This window comes from Lissotriton vulgaris, chromosome 5 (assembly GCF_964263255.1).
Source record: "Lissotriton vulgaris chromosome 5, aLisVul1.2, whole genome shotgun sequence".
NCBI classification, from domain to species: domain Eukaryota; kingdom Metazoa; phylum Chordata; class Amphibia; order Caudata; family Salamandridae; genus Lissotriton; species Lissotriton vulgaris.
The window spans coordinates 410,454,033-410,476,096 of NC_141693.1; the positions used below are offsets into that span (position 1 = coordinate 410,454,033).

Genomic DNA, 22,064 nt, shown 5'->3' on the forward strand with positions numbered 1-22,064 from the left:
CCTGCCATCCGTGGGTCTTAGCTCGCCTCTACTACAATAAACTCATCATCCTAGGATTATAAACAGGAGCACTGTTTTAACAAAAGCAGACTTTCAGATTATGAGTCAAGCATGACAAGTTTTAAAAACTGACCCAAATATTTATTTGATACTAAATGGGTGCAACAGTGCTGCCTTTGCAGCGCAAGACGTCTATCAAAAACAAGAACCAAGATTGCCAGAAGATGATACATACATGCTACAGTTTTAAGATTTAAGATTTGCGGGTGGGTTACTTGACCAGTGCAAAAAATTGTCTCGTGGGATAATAAATGCTACTTACTCAAACTCACATTTTGGGGGATTAAATTTAAGCTGCACAGCTACAATTTTGAAAGCACTTCTCAAGCCTTTACAGATGATGCGATTTTGCGTAACAGTAATCTGCAGCATCAATCCAATTTAGCTCCGATAATCTGCTTCCAGCGCAGTTTCGATGTCAAAGCAAAAGAAAAGCCACCGCTTGCAGAGAAATAAAACTAGCCAATCAGCTGGCAATGTTCAGCGTCCAATAGTGGAATGCCTTGCATCTCAGAACGAGGTACCGGTGATGCTGCGCTTTCAACTATTCTACTCGGAAATAAGACTGTTGGGTTGCAAAAACGCAGGCTGTTTTACGGCTCTGCTGAAAATAGCCTTCTTCACATCCTGAGCATTAGCAACAAGTCGGGTAAGTCTGTGATACGCCGTTCTTACTGAAAAGGAGGTCACGATGAACACATTCCAGTTGTTCAGTAATGCATCTTTAAAATGTGAACGAGCTAGTGGAAAAAACAGGTGCTTAGGGAACATTAACGTTCGGAAAGGCATTCAGAGATGTAAGGAGCGCTTCAATGAATGTTTGACTTCAGTTTAACCCACAGATTTTTTGGGGGTATTTCTGTTATAAAACGGATTATTCAATTTACATATTTATGAGCAAAGCGAAGTGTTTGAAATTAAGTAAAATGGAAACTGATGGAATTTCTTAACATGGTGGTATAGTATCACTGTGAATACTCTGCAGTGCTGTTCTGTTGAGACACACTGCAGGCACGAATGACAAATGACCTATTTTGCATATTCAGGTTTTTTAAACAACAAGTTGGCAGATTAATTCTTACTCATTAATGTTAACGACAGACGCATTTAACTAAACGTGTGATCATGCATCGGGATGTTGGTTCTGTATTATTTGTCTGTGTTACATTTTAACTCAGCTTAATAACATCTTGGCAAAAGTTTCACCACATTAGTACCTGCTCAATACCCGAATGCAGCAATCAGAAACTGAAAGGCAACCATTTGCGCTGCACCACATGTGACAATTTGTTTTGTAACTTGTAATGCATTTGTGCTAGAAGTATTTTTTACAGTTATGTGGAAAATACTCCGGGTGCTGTCAAATTGCTCAATTCCATTGACCACCATTATATCCCTCCATAGGAATTCCCATTTCATTTCTGGATTAATGTTAGGAATGCTCATTAATAGCCCGCAGAAATAATCTATAACACATTAGTTCTTATCCTTTGACTTCTGTGGACCCCCACTTAATCTTTACTGGAATACTGGGACCACCAATGAATCATTGCTGGAATCTGGGGACCTCTACTGAGTTACTGGAATCTGGCTACCCCTGGCATAAGCAATTTTAATGATTTGAATTGCAAATATTGTATTTCATTCACAAACAAATATATATAAAAAAAATCAGCATTTTAATTTTAAAAGGTAAGGTTGGATCATTTCTAAATTCAATTGAAACCACTCATCCTTCATACTATATTTTGTTTGATGTACTTGCTGTGCTCCCACAAATCAAATTGAAGAAACCAATATAATTTTTAGCCTCCAATTTCAAATTCCTTAACATTTACCAAATGTGTGGAAGCCTGGTGTGAGGAGGCAAGATGGCGGCCGCTGTGGTGGCCGTGTGAGGTGCTTTGCTCGCAGCTCCGTTTGACTGACCTGCCGCGGTGGTTCCCTTTGGACTGCGAGGTAGACAGCAATTACAGAGCGACGGTCTCTCGGTCTTTCTGTGTGTCGGAGCTCCCCCTCGGTGGAGCTGATTCCTTTTTTCTTGCTGTTGCTGTTGGAGTTGCAGACTACATGCAGAGGACTCTTGGCAGACGCCATTCGGCGTTCGTGGAAAAAGTGTGTGCTTGGAAAACACAGAAAACGCTGTAAACCTCGAGCATTGGAGTAAATACTGCTGGAGTCACAGAATATTTACAGAGGACTCTCGGTAGACGCCAGCCGGCGTTTGTGGAAAAGTGACCGCAGCTGACCGCTGACCACTGGAGAAACACCGAAAACGGTGTAAACTTCGAGCATTGTGAGTGGACTGAGCTTCGGGCAAGTCTTTTATTGTTTCTATTATAACGTGCAGCTTGCTATAGTTTGTCACAAACTTTCCCCTGCTGTAGCTACTATGTGTTTGGACCTGCCGAGCAGAAACTGAGTAAATAGGATTGGACGCTTGTAATTCCAGCGGTCGTGCCGTGCACAGGATAAGGATAACCCCCCAGTTGTTGGTGCTAAGTAAATGAGTGCAGTTCTATTTTTTTGGTAATAATGGCACCGAAGGGCAGGGGCACTGCAAGGAATAAAGGGGGCGCACAAGCTGATACCCCGACTGGAAGGGGGCCTGAATCCAGTGCTAACATGGTCAATCCCGATAATGTAGCCAAAGGGAATATATCGAAAAATTTCACGAAAAGCAGTGCTACAGGGGCCATTTCCAAGTCGGTTTTAGTTGATGCTGATATTGGAGCTGCAAAAGTGGTCTTTGAAAAATCTGTCACCTCGAATCAGTCTCTCCAGCAAGCAACACTACATGTGCACTTAGACCTCCAATTTCAGTGCTTGAATCAGACTCAAGGTCAGGTCTTGGAGACGCCTATAAAACAAAAGACTGTACCGGCGATTTTTGATAAACGGCGTGGGGCTAAAGCAAAAGTGGTTCCCGATACAGACTTGGTCTCTGCTGTTGCGGAAGGGCCTACTGGGGGGATCCCTAGTGCCCAATTACTAAATACTGTTGATAATGCTATTCCTGGGGGATCTGTGGATAGTCAGAGTTGCCAGGATGATCTAGATTTCAACGAAATTTCAGTAGTGAGTGAAGAGATGGCAGCTCCAGAACCCGTACCAACATTGATGGCGGCTGTGGAAGGTAGTAATTTACTATTAGAATCCGACTTAGAGCCCTCTCTCCAGGCTATGGATAAGGCTACAGAATCTGAATATGCTGGATCTGATGGTAAATTTTATTCAATGTCTGATCTAACGACAGTATCGGACAAAGAACAGGAGCTAGATAGCTCAAGTAATGTAGGAGAGTGGGGGGATCTGCCGGAGGACAATGAAATGGATGACTTGGAGCTACCTTCACCCTATGATACTGTAAGGAAAATCGGTGAGACTGGTGAAGGCTTCCAGCAGGATGTACATAATCAAGAACTGCCTTTAATTCAGCCTAACTTGGATGAGGACCTGGAAGAGGACTCAATCACCTTAGGATTGATATATAGAACTATTATGGCTCATCGAAGCGAAACAAAAGCTGAGGGGTTACGCACTCAAGGAGCTGTTAAGAAATTACAGAATACTGTGAGACGTCTAGTAAAGACTTGTGCAGAAACCACTACTCGGATGGTCGAAGTAGAGGAAAGAGTGTTTTCAGTCGAGGATTCTTTAGTAAAGCAGCAAACAACTCTAGACATCCTGGAAAAATCTAACTCTGATATAGACTGGAAGCTAACAGATTTAGAGAATCGTGCACGGCAAAACAATCTGCGCGTATTAGGTATAGCTGAAAAAATAGAGGGGTTAGACCCCCGTAAGTTTATTATTCAGTTGTTTAAAGAAGCATTCCCAGAACTAAGTGCATAGAATTGGGAAATTGAAGTGATACGTGCGCATAGATTTCCCTTTGGGACTCGGCAACAGGGGAATGAACGTCAGGGCAATCAGAATCCATATCCTAGGGCAATATTAATATGTCTGAATAATTATTTGCTACGTGAAGCGCTTTATGATTTGGCACGTCCTGGAAAGAAACGTAGCGGTATGGGATGTGAGTTTTTTGTTCACCCTGATTTCTGTCCAACTACTGTGAGTGAAAGATGGCGAATGCGGAAATTGATGGAGCCTTTTCAAGTAAAGGGGGCTCAGGTTTTCCTGCTCAGCCCTTCCAAATTAAAGGTCATTTTCAAAAGCCAAACAAAGTATTTCACTTCTGCTAAAATGGCACAGGACTATTTAACGGACTTGGAGAAGAATGTTAAAAAGTAGAAGTGGAAGCATTATACAAGTTGCATCTGTAGGTGGGGTCTGATACCTTTTGGTGGAGTATATGCTGGAAGTTCTTTCTTTTAGTGTTTAGGGAGGGGGGAATCACCAGGTGGTGGTTTTGTAGTATTCGTTGTTCCCTCTCTTCCAAGATAGTGTAATGCTTTTTTTTCTGATTATTTTGTTGAATCATAATTGATAACAGGTCTTATTCCTTTTGATATAGGTAATGTTAAAACTGTGTTACCAATGGCATATGCAATGTGTTATGATGTACGACGCTAGGCTAAAACTCTCTTTCTTTTTTTTTTCTTTTTTGTTTGTATAGGATTCAACGAGATATGATTTGTTTATTCGGGAAAGGGGGGTAAATGATGGTGGTGGGGGAGGTCAATAGGAGCTGGGGTTGGACAAAGCACCCAACATCACTGAGGACATAGTCCTTAAGCCTCATTTTGGGTGGGAGGGATGGGGGAGGGGGGTGAGGGTTCAGAGCAGGGTTGGGGGGTCATGCTTGGGGGGGGCAAAAAAACAATAAAATAATACATGAATATTGGTCGGAAAAGAGCTATTTTGGTGAGAATACGTTCTGTTTTGAGTTTGTACATAAAGCTAGATTACCTAAGATTGACTCAAATAGATGGCTGGTAGGGGTATTAGGATAGGCACCCTGAATGTCAAGGGGCTGAATTCGATAGATAAAAGATGTCGGGTAGCACAGGAGCTATCTGCTCTCTACTGTGATATAATTTGTCTCCAAGAGACGCATATTGTATGGTCAAAACGTAGGTTGCTCGAAGAATTGGGATTTAATCACATTGCCTGCACTAAGTACTCAGGTACGTCAAGAGGGGTGGCAATAATGGCTAAGCGGCACATAGGTAAAACAGGAAGAATCTTAGCTGATGATTTAGGAAGATGGGCAATTGCAGAGTGTGTAGTAGGGCAGGCAACTTTTACGGTGTGTGCTGTTTATGGGGCAAATTTAGATGAAGCTTTAACTTTAGAGTTTCTGAATGTTGAGTTAGCTTCCTGGCCTACACCACTGATTCTATGTGGAGACTTAAATATTAATTTAGCTCCTAATATTTTATGTAAAAATGTCAAGTACATTGGGCGGAAACCACGGGTATTTAAGGCACTACAGGCATTAATGATGGCACATGGGCTGAAGGATGCATGGGCCTTTATTAGGGGAGAGGCTCCTGGGTACACATTTTTTTCTTTTCCCCATCGTAAGTTAGTTCGTTTGGATTATGTATTAACCCCTCAGTCCTTGCTGAAATCGGCCGTTATACAGGTTTATCCTAGAATTACGTCCGATCATGGGCTGCTGGTCCTCTCTATAACAGATATAATTACGCCTACCAGACCAAGGGTGTTCTCTTTTGACCGTAAGCTGTTATTGGAGCAACAATTTTTGGAATATATGAAACAATGGCTTGTAACATTCTTTAATGTTAATCGGGGTACTAGCAGTGTGGGTAATGTTTGGGATTGTTTTAAAGCCGCATTTAGGGGGGAATCTCTGAGCTTTGGTTTATACAATCAGAAACAACAATCAGTGAAATTACAAGAGTTATATCTGGAGTTACCAAAGGCAAAGGAATTATTGGCACAGGCTTTATGTACTGGAGGGGATATAGAGGACCAGATGACGTTAGTTGCGAGACTTAAGGCAAAGTTGAACCTGAAATGGTCACAGGAAAGTGCAAAAAAACTCTTTATTAAACAACAAATTCAATATGAGTATGGGGAGGCAAGTGGCAGATGCCTGGCCCAAAAACTAAGGTTCAGGGAAGTAACACAGCGGATAGATAATATTAGTGATGTAAGAGGGGTATCGGTTACTAATGAAACAGGCATATTAGAGGTATTTAGGCAATTTTATGAATCATTATATCAAGGAGATGAGTATGACATGGAGAGGGCTGCTAATCTTATAGACCAATTTTGTATGTCAGATTTATCGGATAACGAAAGAGAAAGCCTAGAGGCTCCTATTTCATTAGAAGAACTAAAATTGGCAGTTAATGGATTAGCCAGTGGGAAGGCAGCAGGCCCAGATAAGTTACCCCTCGAAATCTAGAAGTCATTTTTTTCTGTTTTAAAAACTGACATTCTTGTAACGATGCGATCCGCTCAGAAGGGTGTACCCCCGGGGAGTTGGAGCGAGGCTTGTATAGTAGTTTTTCATAAAAAAGGCAAGCCTGCGAATCTACCAGGGTCTTACCGCCCAATTTCACTTTTAAATGCGGATGGCAAAATCTATTCGAAGATTTTGGCAAATAGACTATCCGGTGTAATTTCGAATTTAGTTTCTACCATACAGCATGGGTTTATCCCACAGCGCGGAACGGCGGATCACGTCCGCCGGGTAATTACTTTATTTGATTTTTTTAATGTTAGTCAGGAGCCTTTATGTTTAATTCTATTAGACGCCGAAAAGGCGTTCGATCGGGTCTCATGGTGCTTTTTATGGGACGTAATGAGGCGCAGGGGGTTTGGTCCTGATTTTATTACATCACTCCAGACGCTTTACTATCATCCTACTGCCCGTATTAGCACCATGGGGCTAGTATCTAACTTGGTCCAAATACAAAGGGGTACCAGACAGGGGTGTTCCTGCTCCCCTCTTTTATTTTCCCTATATATTGAGCCTTTTTTAAGAATGCTGGAATCTAGTTCTAAGATCCCTCCGGTTATGATACAAAACTATTCTTTTAAAGTCCTAGCCTATGCGGACGACGTTGCAGTAGTCACGCCATGCCCTGCTGCTGCAATGCAGGAAATTGAAAGTTTAGCTTTGAAGTTCGGGAGGTCTGCGGGTTATAAATTGAATGCTGCTAAAACTCAGCTATTATGTGCTAACCTGCCAAAATACTCGGATGTGCGGGTTTGTAAAGAGGTAATTTATTTGGGGATTAAGCTAAGGACCTCACCAATGGCTTTGGTTAAGGCTAACTGGGAGGATCTAATATTTGGAGTATGGAAACAGTTAGCTCAGGCGGAATGTCTACATCTCTCGTTAGTCGGTCGCTGCAGTCTTTTAAAAATGATGATATTGCCACAAATATTATATTTTTTTAGGTGTCTTCCTTTAGAAATTTCTATAGCTAGCCTGGCACAATTACAAACTCTTTGTATGCGCTTTATGTGGGCCGCAGGTAAAGCCCGCCGTGCTGGTCGTTATATGACCTTACCAAGAAATGTAGGAGGTTGGGCGGTCCTTGATTTCACATTTTATTACTATGCTTGCATGCTGCAAGGCATGAATGTTTTACTAACAGGGATAGGTCCTTCGAACCAGGCAGAGAGCCCGTCAATCTATCAGATGTTACTAGGCTCAAAGGCTAAAAATTGCTTATTTCTCTACCAGGATTGGAGTTATTATAAACGCACACGTTTTAAGGTTTTGATCGCTGCATATAAGATCTGGAGAACACTATGGAGATTGCTGGGTATAGAGAAAATTTCATGGTATACACCATTAACATCCCCGATATTTCTGCCAATCGATTTATGGGATAGGGTTGTGTATGTATGGTGGAAAAAAGGATTAAGGTTGTTGGGGGATTTTTATAGAGATGGTTCTCTTAAGTCCTTCGAACAACTACGAGTGCAATATCATCTCCCTAGGGAGGATTTCGTAAAATATTTGCAAATCAGTAATTTCCTGTCTCAGAAAGTAATAATTCTCCAAGCGAATGCACTAATTGAAGACAATATAAAAAAGGTTAAAATAGGAGTGTTATACGGTCATATGTTAAGTACTAAGTCTGATGACTTAGTTCAACAAAATATCAAATGGGGTAATAAATTAGGGAGACAGGATATACGGATAGAAAATTCTCTGGAGATGGCTTCGAATTTATTCATGTCAGCAAAGTTATCTGCACAGCATTATAAATCCATATTTAATCTATATTACTCACCCGATAAGATTTCTAAATGGCCGGGTGACAATATGGGGAAATGTTTTCGTTGTGGATATTTATCTGTGGATGATCTTCATATTTTTTTTAGTTGCCCAAGATTAACAACTTTATTAAATCAGATTCAGAATTACCTTTCTATCATTTTGGGAAGTCAAGTTCAATTAAGTGCAACACAGATATTATTAGGTGTAGAAATGGGTGTATCAGTTCCAGTTGCACTACAACAACATGCAAAATTAATATTTCCAGTAACAGCCGTATATCGGCTGGTAATAGCTTCCTGGTGGCTACAACAGGAACCGCCTTCTTTCGAATTATGGAGGGCCCGCTTCTTCGCAGTCCATAATATGGAGTACAGTTTATATGCACTTAAAGGGCATCGGAAAAAGAAGCTTGGTTCAGAAATCTGGGGTAGAGTTACCAATTATCTGGAATCTGCAACGTGATTGGTGGTCCTATTACCTTTTTTCTTATCTTGATTGTATTGATATTGGTTGCATTTATGGACTACTTTACTGTATGGCTGATTCTGATTCTGTTTAACATATGTTTCTGTATCTATTATTAATGATCTATCAAGTGTATCTTATTTATTTATGCAACTTTTGGTGTATGTAAGAGTATTCTTGGCGATGTATTCTGTTAATTTCGAGTTATTTCCCGACTAATTCATGTATTTTGCAAAACATAAAATTAAAAAAAAAACATTTACCAAATGTTTTAAACATTTTAATATTCATTTTGCTTCTTTATTTATGTACACTTTATTGATCTGTTAATCCTTAATTTTCTCAGCAGTTGCAGACTCCCAGAGTAGGGTTGCAAGCTTCCAGGGGTACCCGGTCCACTGGTTAAGAACCGCTGCTCTAAAGAACACTGAGCGCCTGGCCAGTCCCTTACATGTACATTTTGCTAGGACAATTCATTACGCTTTTTAGTTAAACATGCTTTTATACATATTTCCATTTATATAGAAACAACAAGATTATATAAATTTCTTTGTTATAAGACAAATACAGATTTGTAATTCCAAAGTATATTTAGGGTTTACACATGCAGGCAATAACAAATTTAATTTTGTAGAATAAGGGCCTCAAAATAAGATGCCCAGAGTATGGGAAGAATGGTACTGGGGCTGGTATAAATGAAAGCGGGTGGGCGCTGATGTGAGTCTCGTGGTATGGACGGGTCATGACAAGTGTATCAGGAGGCAGGGTAGGTTCTATTCTGGTTGAGGGATGCCTGCATGCTCCTTCCTACAATACGATGCATGGGGAACAGACTCAAGCTGATTTGCATATGGCTGGGACTAAACTAGAATGGCATGGGGAGCAAAAAACAATTGATTTCGGCCCAGATCTCTGTACTGGGTGATTGTATGATATTGTTCAGCATTCTGCCCATCAATTGTTTTTTTTGCATTTGTCACCCCGAGTATGCCCAGACGTGGGTCCCGTGCTCTCCAAGGCACTGAAGTCAAACTAGCCTGGCTGAAGAGGGGTGAAACCATGAAACCAGTCCTAGGATGCTTGTTTCCAGTCCAGGGAGGACCTGGCTTGGCAATTTGGGCTGGACTGTTCCTATGGGAAACAGGATCATGAATGATTTGAATATGGCTGGGTCTAAACTGGAAAGGTATGGGGAGCAAAAAACAATGTATTTAGGCCTCGGATCTCTGTACTGGGGTGAATGTATGACATTGTTCAGCATTTTGTCCATCAATTGTTCTTTTTGCATTTGTCAACCTGAGTGGAACGGGTATTCCCCGACGTGGGTCCAGTGCTCTCCATGCCACTGGAGTCAAGCTAGCCTGGCTGATGAGGGGTGAAACCCTGAAAAATGGTCCTAGGATGCTTGTTGCCAGTCCAGGGAAGACCTGGCTTGGCAATTCGGGCTGGACTTTTCCCATGGGGAACAGGGTCAAAACGAATTTGCAAATTGCTGGGTCTAAACTAAAATGGCATGGGGAGAAAAAACCAATGGATTTCGGCCCACATCTCTGTACTGAGTGAATGTATGACATTGTTCAGCATTCTGCCCATTAATTGTTCTTTTTGCATTTGTCATCCCAAGTGGGACGGGTATGCCTAGACGTGGGTCCTGTGCTTTCCAAGCTACTGAAGTCAAGCTGACCTGGCTGATGAGGGGTGAAACCCTGAAAAACGGTCCAAGGATGCTTGTTTCCAGTCCAGGGAAGACCCAGCTTTGCAGTTCGGGCTGGACTTTTCCCATGCAGGGCCGGCTCTAGGCTCATGGTGGCCCTGGGCAGGGATCCTAGGTAGGGGGCCCGGAAGAGGGGGTCCGGGCGGGGCGGAGCGTGCAGGCAAGTAAAGAGGGGAGGGGGTCAGGGAGTTTAGAAGTGGAACAGAGCCAGAGGCCGCCAAATCCCTGCCAGGGGCCTCCACACAAATATGTATCCATTCTCAGAGGATTAATATATTAAGGATATATATTGGCGTGGTGGCCCCTGGGGTTTGGTGGCCCTGTGCAGGTGCACAGCTTGCACATGCCTAGAGCCGGCCCTGTCCCATGGGGAACAGGGTCAAAATGAACTTGCAAATTTCTGGGTCTAAATTAAAATGGCATGGGGAGCACAAAAACAATGGATTTAGGCCCAGATCTCTGTACTGGGGCGAATGTATGACATTGTTCAGCATTAGGTCCATTAATTGTTCTTTTTGCGGTTGTGGGAACTGGGCATCTTAGAATCACCTGGAGCTATACCACTCCAGGCGACTCCTAATGAGAGTCGAAATGTACACATGTAATTATAATAATAACAATGTCATTTATAGAGCTCTTGAATACGCTAAATGGTGTGTCTTCGTGCTGGACTCTGCATGCTTGTAGGAATACAAATAAAAAAGAATACAGGGAATCTCCTACAAGGAGCTGATTAAGTTAAAAGGCCAAATATCCATGTTTTCAGTTTTTTTCTAAAATCAGTTTCTGAAGTGAAATCTCTGAGAGCATTTTGGGAGGGAGTTCCACAGTTTGGGTGCTAAATAGGAAAATGAATTTTCTTTTTGGAGGTTTAAGACTAGTCTAGTTGCTGCATTCTGAACTTATGGCAGCCCCTTGGGAGCACCCAGATAAAGTTCATTCCCATAGTACAGCTGTGAAGTGATACGTCCATGCACTATGGTTTTTCTTTATGTGGTGGGAATTAGATTGAGAATTTTTCTTAGAACCTTCAGGGCATCAGGTCCAAAATACATTGGGGCCCATTAGGATGACGGGCGGACTTTGTCTGCCCACCATCCCATCGTATATAGTGACTGCCCGCCATAAGGGTGGGAGTCCCGTGCCTGCAATTAGGATGCGCCCGCCACAGTGGCGGGAGCATCCAGCATTCCTGACATTGTGGCGGGGGCTGCACTCAGCACCGCCCACCACAATGCCAGGAAGGCATGCTGTGCATTTCCATGCACAACATGGCAAGCACCGCGCGGTGCCTGACATGTTGTGCATGGAACTTCTGGGGGTACCATAGGTACCCCCCATGTGCAACCCCACCCCCCGGAGTTCCTGGGGGCCCACGACGGGCCCCCAAAGCAAACTCCGCATTCCTTTCCGTGGCAGAAAGCAAATGTCCATTCTGATATGGCTGGTGGTGTCTGATAGACACCGCCACCATATAGAACCCTTTTCCGCCCGGTCGCACGGCGACCAGGGCCGAAAAGCAGTGGACGGTCTTTCCGTCCACCGCGGACCCCCCAGCCATGATAATATGGTGGGGGGTCATTCCAGCACGGATGGAGGGCGGCTCGCCCCCGCCATGCGGGCGGTGGCTACCGCCGGCTTGGCGGGGGCGATCCGCCCGACAACCTATTGGGGTCCATAGTCTTCAAATTTGTGCCTTATGTTACCACTCGCCGCTTAGATCCTCATCAGCACACTTGTTTAAACCTCCCACCTTTAGGTATAATACAAAAGGTGGTAAATCACTTGCCGTCCTTGCCAACTGAGATCCACCGAATCTGAACCTCTCTTTAAAAAACGCCTCAAAATATAATTCTTTGCAGCTCCTGACTCTGTGTTTTCCCTCATCTAAAGCTTGGTCTTAGTTCAGTATGCTCTGAACTCTATTTCAAACCCGCCTAGTGCCAGGATGCTCCATGCAGAGTGACAGATGCGCTATACCAATACAAAGACAAATGCAAAATAAAAATACTATGGACTACCAGAGTGCTGATGGAATGGGGTAGTATTAGCAGGATCTTACGCAAATTACTCAGGAGTGCAAAACAAGTGACTGCCACTTTATTCACGTGACTCTCCATACTGAATTTGTCGTCAAACGGGACTCCTAAATTCCGGACAGACTTGACAGGGACAACCAGTCCTTCAAAAGGCCTAGGGCAAAAATTGGGATGAAGTACACCTAGGACTGTCTCAGCTGAACAGCAAAGTAGCTCTGTCTTATCCCCATTAAAATTTAGGGAATTAAGGCTGAGCCACTGAATAATGTCCCTCAACAGCTTCAACTTCTTAGCTTATTTCCTAATAGAAGTTAAATATGTGCAAATGAATAAATTCCCTGATTACTTCTACTGACTTAGAGCAATTGAATTATTGGTTCTGTCAACCCTGCATATCGCCTATAGAGAATGCCTCAAGACAGTATAGGACACTGCAAGGAAATCAACTAAAATAAGGGCCCAATTTTAACATGAGCGGGAGGCACAATTGCAGCCTAGATTTATTCCCTGTCATTATCTCTGCAACAGGCACCAATGTTAACAAGCTTGTTCATAGTGGGGCACTTTCGGTTATCAACATGGCAGCAGAGATACCATAAAACACATGATGAATTATACCAATGACTGTCCATTTGCGGTTTGTCACCATGAGACTACAAATGACTACCAATAGGCAAATACCCCCTCCCATGATTGGATAAACCTTGGATGTACCACACCTGTTCTGTCATGCATGCTCAACAAAGTGGCACTTTAATTCAATGGATTTTCAAGATCCTGAAGGGATGCATTGTTCAGAGGATTCACCTCTTTATGGTGTGTGCACCTTTCATTGTTAAAACCTATAGATTCTGATACGATTGAGCCGTGATTGATGCAAAACATGGGAGACTTGAGGAGGCTTCAGCCTTTTCTGAGATGGCAGGTTCACTACCACATGCTTCCTCATGGCTGGCCTACTTGCCATGATCCAATTCAAGTGTCTAGGCAAGGATTCAACGAATCATCTGTAAAGTAGTGTAGGAGGTGTGGGCTTTTCTCCTCCAGCTAACCTTTAAATTGAGTGTGGAGTGTATCCTAACAAGCATACAGTTCTTCAGAGCAGGCATAGAATTGAAAATGCACAACACTGACCTAAATAAGCAAAAGGAAACTGAAGAGGAGTATACTTGTAGCCTCTCACTTTATTTCATGACGTCATTTAAATGTTTTAGAAAACTATTTAAAGGAACAAAACACATTATTGACCCACTGGCAAAAAAGAAAAACTTAAGGACCTATTCACAAAATCACGTCTGTGCGCAGGTCAGATTTACATGTAGAAGTGGCTGGAATTATGACTTAAAGGAATTCATAAAAGACGACATTGCAGTGTTAAATCCTTTGCCCTTTGCAAAATATTACCACGCAATTATGTGATAATATGCAGCACTAAATCTAATGGAAGGCAAGCGCATTCAAGAGCGTGCAACTGACACTGCTTTTCTGACATAATGTGGAAAGCTTTTGTGAATTCTTTAAATGTTTAAAACTCTGCGAATAGTATAATGCCAATCTCTGAGTGCAGTCAATTTTTTTTATGAATCAGGTCTATATTATCTGTCTTTGCGACTCTCATTAAAGCATACACATCTGAATTCAGATATTATGGGTGCTTTGGAGAAAGATGAGGCACAGTTTCAAGTGGACATTCTAGTGACAGTAACATTCTCAATCCAGTACTGGACGGGAGCATTGTTATTTATAAGCCCCACTTGCCTGAGTGTCTAGGTTAGTGTGGCATATATATTTAAGAAGTCTTCAGTAGGAATATGTTTTGTTGAGATTGTTTATTAAAAGAGTTGAAACATTTTATCTCTTTTTCACTTGATTGAGATGTATGATTTACAGTGGTGGCTGGCAAGGATCGGGTATGGTGAGCAATGGGTGGGGGTAAAGAAAAAAAACATACCTATTACCCTAGTCTTGTTTCTCTTCCGTCATCTCTCTGTGTCGTCCATCCACTGGGCTGGAACAGGAAGCACCCAGGCTCCCCTGACCAATCACAATGCTCCAATGCAGCACTGTGATTAGTCTGAGTGCAGTGGTTCAGTTCTCAGCCAAGGAATGGGAGCCTGGGCATGTTCTCCACCTAGGCTGTAATGCAGCCTGAGTGGAGAACATACAAAGTGCGCATGACTGCTTGGCCGGCTTGAATGGCCTGGCCAAACAGTCATTGCGCACTTACAGAGTGTCCACCACTCACCCCCTGCTCTGAGAGCAGAGCAGCCACACCCGTCCTGCAAAGACAAAACAGCAGGAACACAAAATTTTAATAACAGCAAGTTATTATCATTTTAATTTTCCTTCATTTACACTGCTGAAAGCAGCCACCACTGATGCTTTATCCTTTTTTGTACTAATATATATATATATTAATTGTTATAATCATAACAAAATGATAATTGAACTCACGACATGGTGTCTTAATAATAATTTCTTTCTATTTGGCAACAATATCTATGCCCAGAAACGTGGTGTTGCGATGGGGGCCTGTTTCTCCCCCAGCTATGCGTGTCTTCACGTAGGCTGGTGGGAGGAACAGGTCCTCATGCGAACACATTGAGCAACCTACAACAAACATGTGGTGCAGTGGATGCGTTATATAGATGATGTTTTTGTTATATGGAGGGGTGACTATGAAAGTGCTAAAAACTTTCTTTTTTCTATTAACACTAATCAAGAAAATTTGAAATTTACTTCGAACATCAGTAACTCTGAGACTGAATTCCTTGATGTTAAAGTGTTTATTCATGATGGTCGTTTAGCCACCAAACTCCATAGAAAGAGCACTGCTGGCAACAACATGTTGCATGCCACCAGTCCACATCCACGACATGTAATAGACAACATTCCTTTTGGGGAGTTGCTCAGATTAAAGAGAATCTGTAGTACTGATTTTGATTTGGCTATCTGTACTAATGAAGCCTTGGACAGGTTCAGGCGTAGAGGATACAGAGAATCCATCTTGAAAACAGCAATCCAAAAAACTAATGCTAGATCACGTGAGTCACTGTTATCTTCTGCTCACAGTAGTTCTTCAGGAGCTGAAACTAGTATGGAGGACCCAGCCTCTAGGTTGATTACCGGCTACAGTAAACAGGCCAGACAGATCAAATCCATCATGAAACAGAGATGGCCTGTTCTAAAAACGGATTTAGGCTTGGCACCCAGGCTTCCAGATAGCCCTACTATTACCTATCGGAGGGGACCCTCCCTTAGATCTCAAATCAGTCATGAATTCCCTGAGCTTGAGAAAAAGGAAGAATGGTCGAAATCCCAGCTGGGATTTAAACGTTGCTCTACTTGTAGGGCTTGTAAATTTGGGAAAAACACCACTCAGTATTCAACACCATTCAGTCCAGTTATGACAAACATCAAGGGTTCAATTAACTGTAAGACTGATTTTGCTGTCTACGTCCTGACATGCATTTGCGGCCTCAGATATGTGGGCAGCACCAAGCTACAGGTGCATGCCAGGATCCTCCAGCATTTACGTGCCATCGTTAACAATGATGGCACATACCCAGTGCCCAGGCATTTTAAAGCCATTCATAATAACAACTTGCAGTGCCTGGAATACCATGTCATCGCCTCGGTTTTCAAAACCACGCAGAGGCGGTGACAGAGATAAAATGCTTAGGAGGTTGGAATCACAGTTGATCTTAGAATTAGGCAGTAGATTTCCCAATGGGTTGAATACTACAGAAGATTTGCATGTATTTTCATAACCATTATATTCTTCGCTGTATCAATTCATATTTCAGTTGGAATGCTCCGTCTTTTTCTGCCTCTCTTGACGATTAAATTTTATGAATCTTGCCTTAATATTACACTTTTGATTTACATCTTATTTTTTTTATACACATGGTTTCTTTTTTCATCTCTTGGAAATAGGTTTTATTTTTATTGTTCACTCCTTTTCATAGGACATAGACACTCTGACATTAGACTTGGTTCTGTTTTCCCAGCCCTAATATCACTCATCGTGTGGGTTTTTATGTTTTCATTCACCACTATGTTTGAGTCCTTTGATGCTAAGGAATTTAAATATTCCATCACTGCTGTTAATATGTTTGTGGCCGTTATTGAATTAATGCAGAGATACCAAAAGATACTGTCATGAATTTTACAATGCTTTTATTATTGCTTGATTTTACCATGTCAATTTTGTACATTGAGTTATCAACAACGTTTTAATATGTAGTTGGTTTTATATATATGCAATTTTGCAGATATCCCCTTGCGTCATTTGCACAGTCTATATTTGCACTTTGTTTGCATAATTTGCACTATTGTGTATAAAGCGAGGTTTTCACATTTGAAATCTGTATTTACATGAACAGTATTTTTGTCGGCCAGAGCATTTATGCTTTTATAACAATCTATTCCCATTTGTATTTTTAGCAGGATGTAAATATTTTATAATCCAGTATTAGTGGGTTATAAATAATATGGACTCAACTTTGATCTTTAGATATGTTATTTGAAACTAATTTCCTCTATACATTGATGAGGTTCTTGATTCATTTACAAATGTTTGGAAAACAGACTACATAAGTCTATAGTTTGTAGTATGTCCTTGCTTTCTACCTATCACATGGTGTAGCTGTTTGAAAAAAATGCAATGAGAAAAAAAAACGTGCAAAAAAAACAAAAAACGTATTTAAATGATGTTTGGTGAATTGCCTGACGATCTGTGAGCAAGGGCGGACACCCGAAACGCGTCAGATTTGGTGACTCTCCTTTAAATAAATCTTTGCCGATTATAACATTTGGATTTGCGTGGTCTTTCCTGTCCCTGCTTTCCTGGTGCGGCGTTGTGGAGGACCGCAGTTGCTCTATATATATATATATATATATAATACCGTGCATTTATACTATACCAGAAGTGAAGTACTCACGCTTACCGGTGTGACTACTCGGGGATCAAACCGAGCTGATTGCTGTAAAGAGATGGTCCCTGGGCGCTGTAGCATACTGTCCGCTGTAGGATAACTGTGTAAGCAGTGTTAGTATGCATTTATACTATACAGGGAGTGGGAAGAGAACTACTCACCCCTACTGGTCTGAAGACTCGGGATTAAATCGTGAGCCTAAATAATCGTGAGCCCATTGCTGTAAAGAGATGTTCTCTGGGCGGTGTAGCATACCTGTGGAAGTAGTGTTAGTTTGCGTTTATACAATACAGGGAGTGGGAAGCAAACTATTCACCCCTACCGGTCTCAAGACCCATGGATGAAACAATGAGCTCATTGCTGTAAAGTCATGTGCTATGTGTAGTATTCCAAAGTAAGTCATAGTAAAATGTTAGTATGTAATGCTAGTATAATGTACGTATGTAAGTTAGAATGTAGGGCTGTCATGAGGGGAACATTAGGGAGTTTGTACACAGGGCTGGAGAAGACGGTTGCCTTGCTGTCTGCTCCTGTTTTTGGCTGTTTAAGCTGTCTTCTTTTCCTGCAATAAATCTACTTATCGGATCCACTGCTGTCTGCCTCTTCACTACATAAATTTGGCGACGAGCGGGAGGAGGTAAAAAGAAGGCAGCACTCGCCAATATTTCGCGCTTGCTTGCGTTGTGCTGAAGCCCCGTTTTCTTTGTGAAGCTGTTTTTACTCATCCCAGGGTCGTCGGCTCATTAAACTATGTCATCCGACCTCTGGTAGGATGTATATTTTTAGATTTCCTCTGCCTCTTTACTACACTGTGGTCGCTGTACTACATGTGTGCAAGTAGTGTTACTATGCGTTTATACTAATTCTGTAGTTATGCAGTAACCAATGCATCATGGTCCTAGGGAGTGCCACCTCCCAGGCGCAGCTCATACAATATCCAGGGGTGTGCATCTGCCGGACATTTATGTTTGCTATTACAGGGCAGGTGCATGGCTTCCACCCTGTGATAGCAAATCGTTGTTTGCCTCTTTGAAGCGAGAGGAGGAAAACCTCTTATCGCTTTAATAGAGCGGATCCGGATAGTAAAGATGGAAAAAAAAATGATGCTGGGTCTCAACCATTCATTTAAATGAGCCCAATGGTGGGTAATGTTCCGGGGCCAATCCTATTATTATATTGCGGGGTCTCTGCAGCACTGGGGACCTTAATCTCACATGTAAATTAGGCACGGGAGGGCACAGAGACGTTTCGCTTCATAAGGGATCGCCACGTCCCCAGGTCTTGTTTACTGATTGTTCGGGGGGCTTCGAGGCCAACTCAAGTCCAGGGATCGCCACCCTCCGGGGCTTTACTTAAATATGCAGGGTGAGTCTCGCCAGTCCCTGAAGCCTCGGTGGCCCTAGGCAGTGCCTTATTGGTTCTGTTATCACACGGGCAGTACTCATTGTGTTATAACGTGACACACTCATAGGACCCTTGCAGAATTACGCAGGCTTCATTTATGTAATAGTCTGTTGGTTTATATTTGGTAGGTGCCCGGCAAAATTACAAATATTTTACCCCATAACCTCCTATAAACAGCCGATTTTCACAATAAACTACAGACAAGTGTTGTCAGAAAAAGAAGACACATACACTCACTTATATATTGGTAAAAAACATCTTTATTAAAACAACACAAATAAATGGAAACACAACTTTATTCGAACAAACAACAGTATAACAAGAAATAAGTGGGTGGGACTCCTCCGAAGCAGTGTACAAAACCTGCAAGACAAAAAAGAAACATAAGTATGTGTGCCATGTCCAAGAGAAAAAGAAAGGTAGTCAGAATGAAAGGAAGATAGTGAGAATGGGACAAAGAGGGAGTGGGAGGTAGGGAGAAGGGGAGAGAGAGTGAAAAGAACAGAGGGAGGAGGAGACAAAGCGTCAGCCTTCTGCACCCAGCCCTCACTGTTTACCTCCCGTCACCCGTGTGTCTAGGACGCTGGAGTCTGCAAGAAAGAGTGCGGTCCAGCAAGTCCTTAAAATGAAACAGATATGAATGAGGCCAGAGATTACATTACTATCTATGGCAACATCACTTGCCTGCACCTGTGCACCCAGGCTGCTGCAACCCAGCCCCTTCCCTTGCACTGTGCTCAATTGCAGCTCCTTCGCACAGAGGCTTCACTGCTCACCTGCCACCACCGGTGTGTCCAACGACGTGCCGGTGCAAGCTCCGACTCCGGGGTGCCTCTCTCAGGGTGGCACAGCAGGTCTCCGGTTGGGGACGGTGTCTTGATACCACGATGGAAGGCATCAGAATGCTCAGGGCATTGTCACAGGGTGAGCACCTGCTCCTCCCATTTTTGCGCAAGCAACTCAGTGTCTGAAAAGGGAGAAATAATATAATACTGGAAACGTCTTGAGGTAAATGAAGGTTTATTTCAAGCTTAAAAGAGAACACCAGTAGAGTGCATCCTTCGTTCTTGAAGTGCGATCTACCAACTGTTAGTGGTAATTGTGGTTCAAAGAGGAGTTGGAGAGCACGAGAATAGACAAGGTTAAATAATAAAATGTTATGCCAACGTTTACTTACAAAGGAACAGAGCACATGCTAGAAGCATAATGTGCATGTGTAATGCAGTGGCGCAAGCCTGTGTGCATGTACAATTAGCAATTAGCTCACTACAGTGTTGCAAAAGCCAACGCCACATGTCTGTAGGGCATCGGTGCCTGCTGGCTCAGGCCTACAGTACGGTTCAGCAGGTCCTTAAAATGAGACAGAGATGTGACTGAATGAGATCAGAGATCACATCATTACGCACGGCAACATCGCTTGTCGCACCTGCGCTCCCAGGCTGATGCACCCCACCCCTACCTCAACACTGCGCTCAATTGCAGCCCCAGTGCACCCAGGCCCCACTGCTCACCTGCTGTCATTGTTGTGTGTCCAAACACCACGTCCAGCAGTGTTCACAATTCAGATGGAGTTTTGATTGCCAGGTTGGTGTACACCTCATTGATTCCTTTTTTTATTGCGCATTGTGATATGCAAAGCAGATGCGGCCATATCACCTGAGGAAGGGTGGAAGAACTGGGACATATGGCGTCGTCGTTATTCTATTTATACGTAGACAAAGTGGGCTGGGCTTGCGTACGCCAGGCCAGCGTAGGGGTGTGAATAATTATTCCTGGGACCTGGGCGTTGTCCAGTTCCTGTCTGGCCATGAAGTGTACTTATGTGTGTGTCCCTGTTGCAGTTTTGACGTAGCACAATCTGAAATTTACATGAATGGAGCATGTACCGGGAGGGTGGCAACTATCGCTAATGAGATGCTGTTCGGACAATATCGCATGTCGTTGTCAAGCTTGTGGATATGCGCAGAAACGCATGTCAATGGTGTGCGGTATTGTTGAAAGTGTTGTTATCGCGAAGCGCACACATGTGAATGTGCTCGGACGGAGGGAGGATCAGCAGTGAGGCTACGTCATACATAGTGAAAACGCTCATTACAGTCAAGCAATGATTGTCAAACGTGAATCTGAAAGTCTCACATATGACACACTACTATACTGGTAAAGCTTGACAACTGAGCATACTGCAACACAAATTTACACGTTACTCTTTACTGTTTGTCACATGTGATCTAGGATGTGCAGTCTGCCCGTGGCTAATGATACCCCTTTGAGCCACCAATACCCAAGCCGGAAGGCAGCACAATAATGCGCACACACATACACACACACCAGGGGCATTGTGGAACACACATTCGTATTTTGATGTGACGTTTCAGATGCATTGCCATCACACGTGAAAGGCTAATGTACATACCATGAATATTGATCAAGATGATCGTTGCATGTTTGGTGTAGTATAAGATATGTGTACGCAGCAAAAAAACTTTTCAAAAAAGCTGTAAGCAGAAGGGGTGTGTCTCATCAAACGCTGTAGAGAGAATGACTAAAATGGGTGGGGTCCTCCAACTGTTAAAATGGGAAATGTTATGAACTACTCAAATGCTTTTTTTTAAGGTCACATGGCAATCGCGCACCGAGCGCGCAAGGAGGCCGCACCCAACGGGATTTTGAGAAAATGTATTTATCATAATCTAAGTTTATTACAGTTAGAAATATATAAATGTTTAAAATATTTTAGATTATTGCTTGCTCTCATATACACTTTAAAGTTATTTAAAGTTATTTAGATATAGTTTTGAGCCATAAAAGAAAAATGATGGAATGGCGTACCCGGCGCGACACCATACGTCTAAGACGTAACACAGGGCCTGGCAGCGTGCACTCGTCACATACGAATTGCGCAGCAGGCTCGACCCAATATGTACATGACGTAACGCGTGGCTTGGTACTGCGTGCCGTCGGATACCAAAGTAGCAGCTGGTGCGAAGTCATACGTGGATGTATGACGTTACAACGCATACTTTTACCACGCATGCCTTTACAACGCATAGCGCTTTGGGGTGCTGGATAGTGAAAAGTTTAATTTTCTAGTCCATCTCCAGTCCCCGTGGACACTGGGGAAGGTGTTGGATAGAAAATTTAACTTATTCCCTATCCTAGAGCGCCCCCCAGTGTAATGCGTTGTAATGGTTTGCGTTGTAATGCCTGCAGTGTAATGGTAGTGCGTTGTAAAAGTTTTGTTGTAAAGGTTGTTCACCCTCATACATATG

General features: G+C 42.7%; 1 protein-coding gene across 1 annotated transcript in view; it reads left to right on the forward strand.

Annotated features, from left to right (window-relative positions):
• The first annotated feature begins 590 nt into the window (after positions 1–590).
• ZNF365 (zinc finger protein 365) overlaps positions 591–22,064 on the forward strand; it is a 414,409-nt gene continuing 392,935 nt past the window's right edge. Inside the window, exon 1 of the mRNA XM_086920085.1 lies at positions 591–709. The gene's annotated coding sequence lies outside the window, so the exon portion shown is untranslated. The remainder of the gene's footprint in view (positions 710–22,064) is intronic.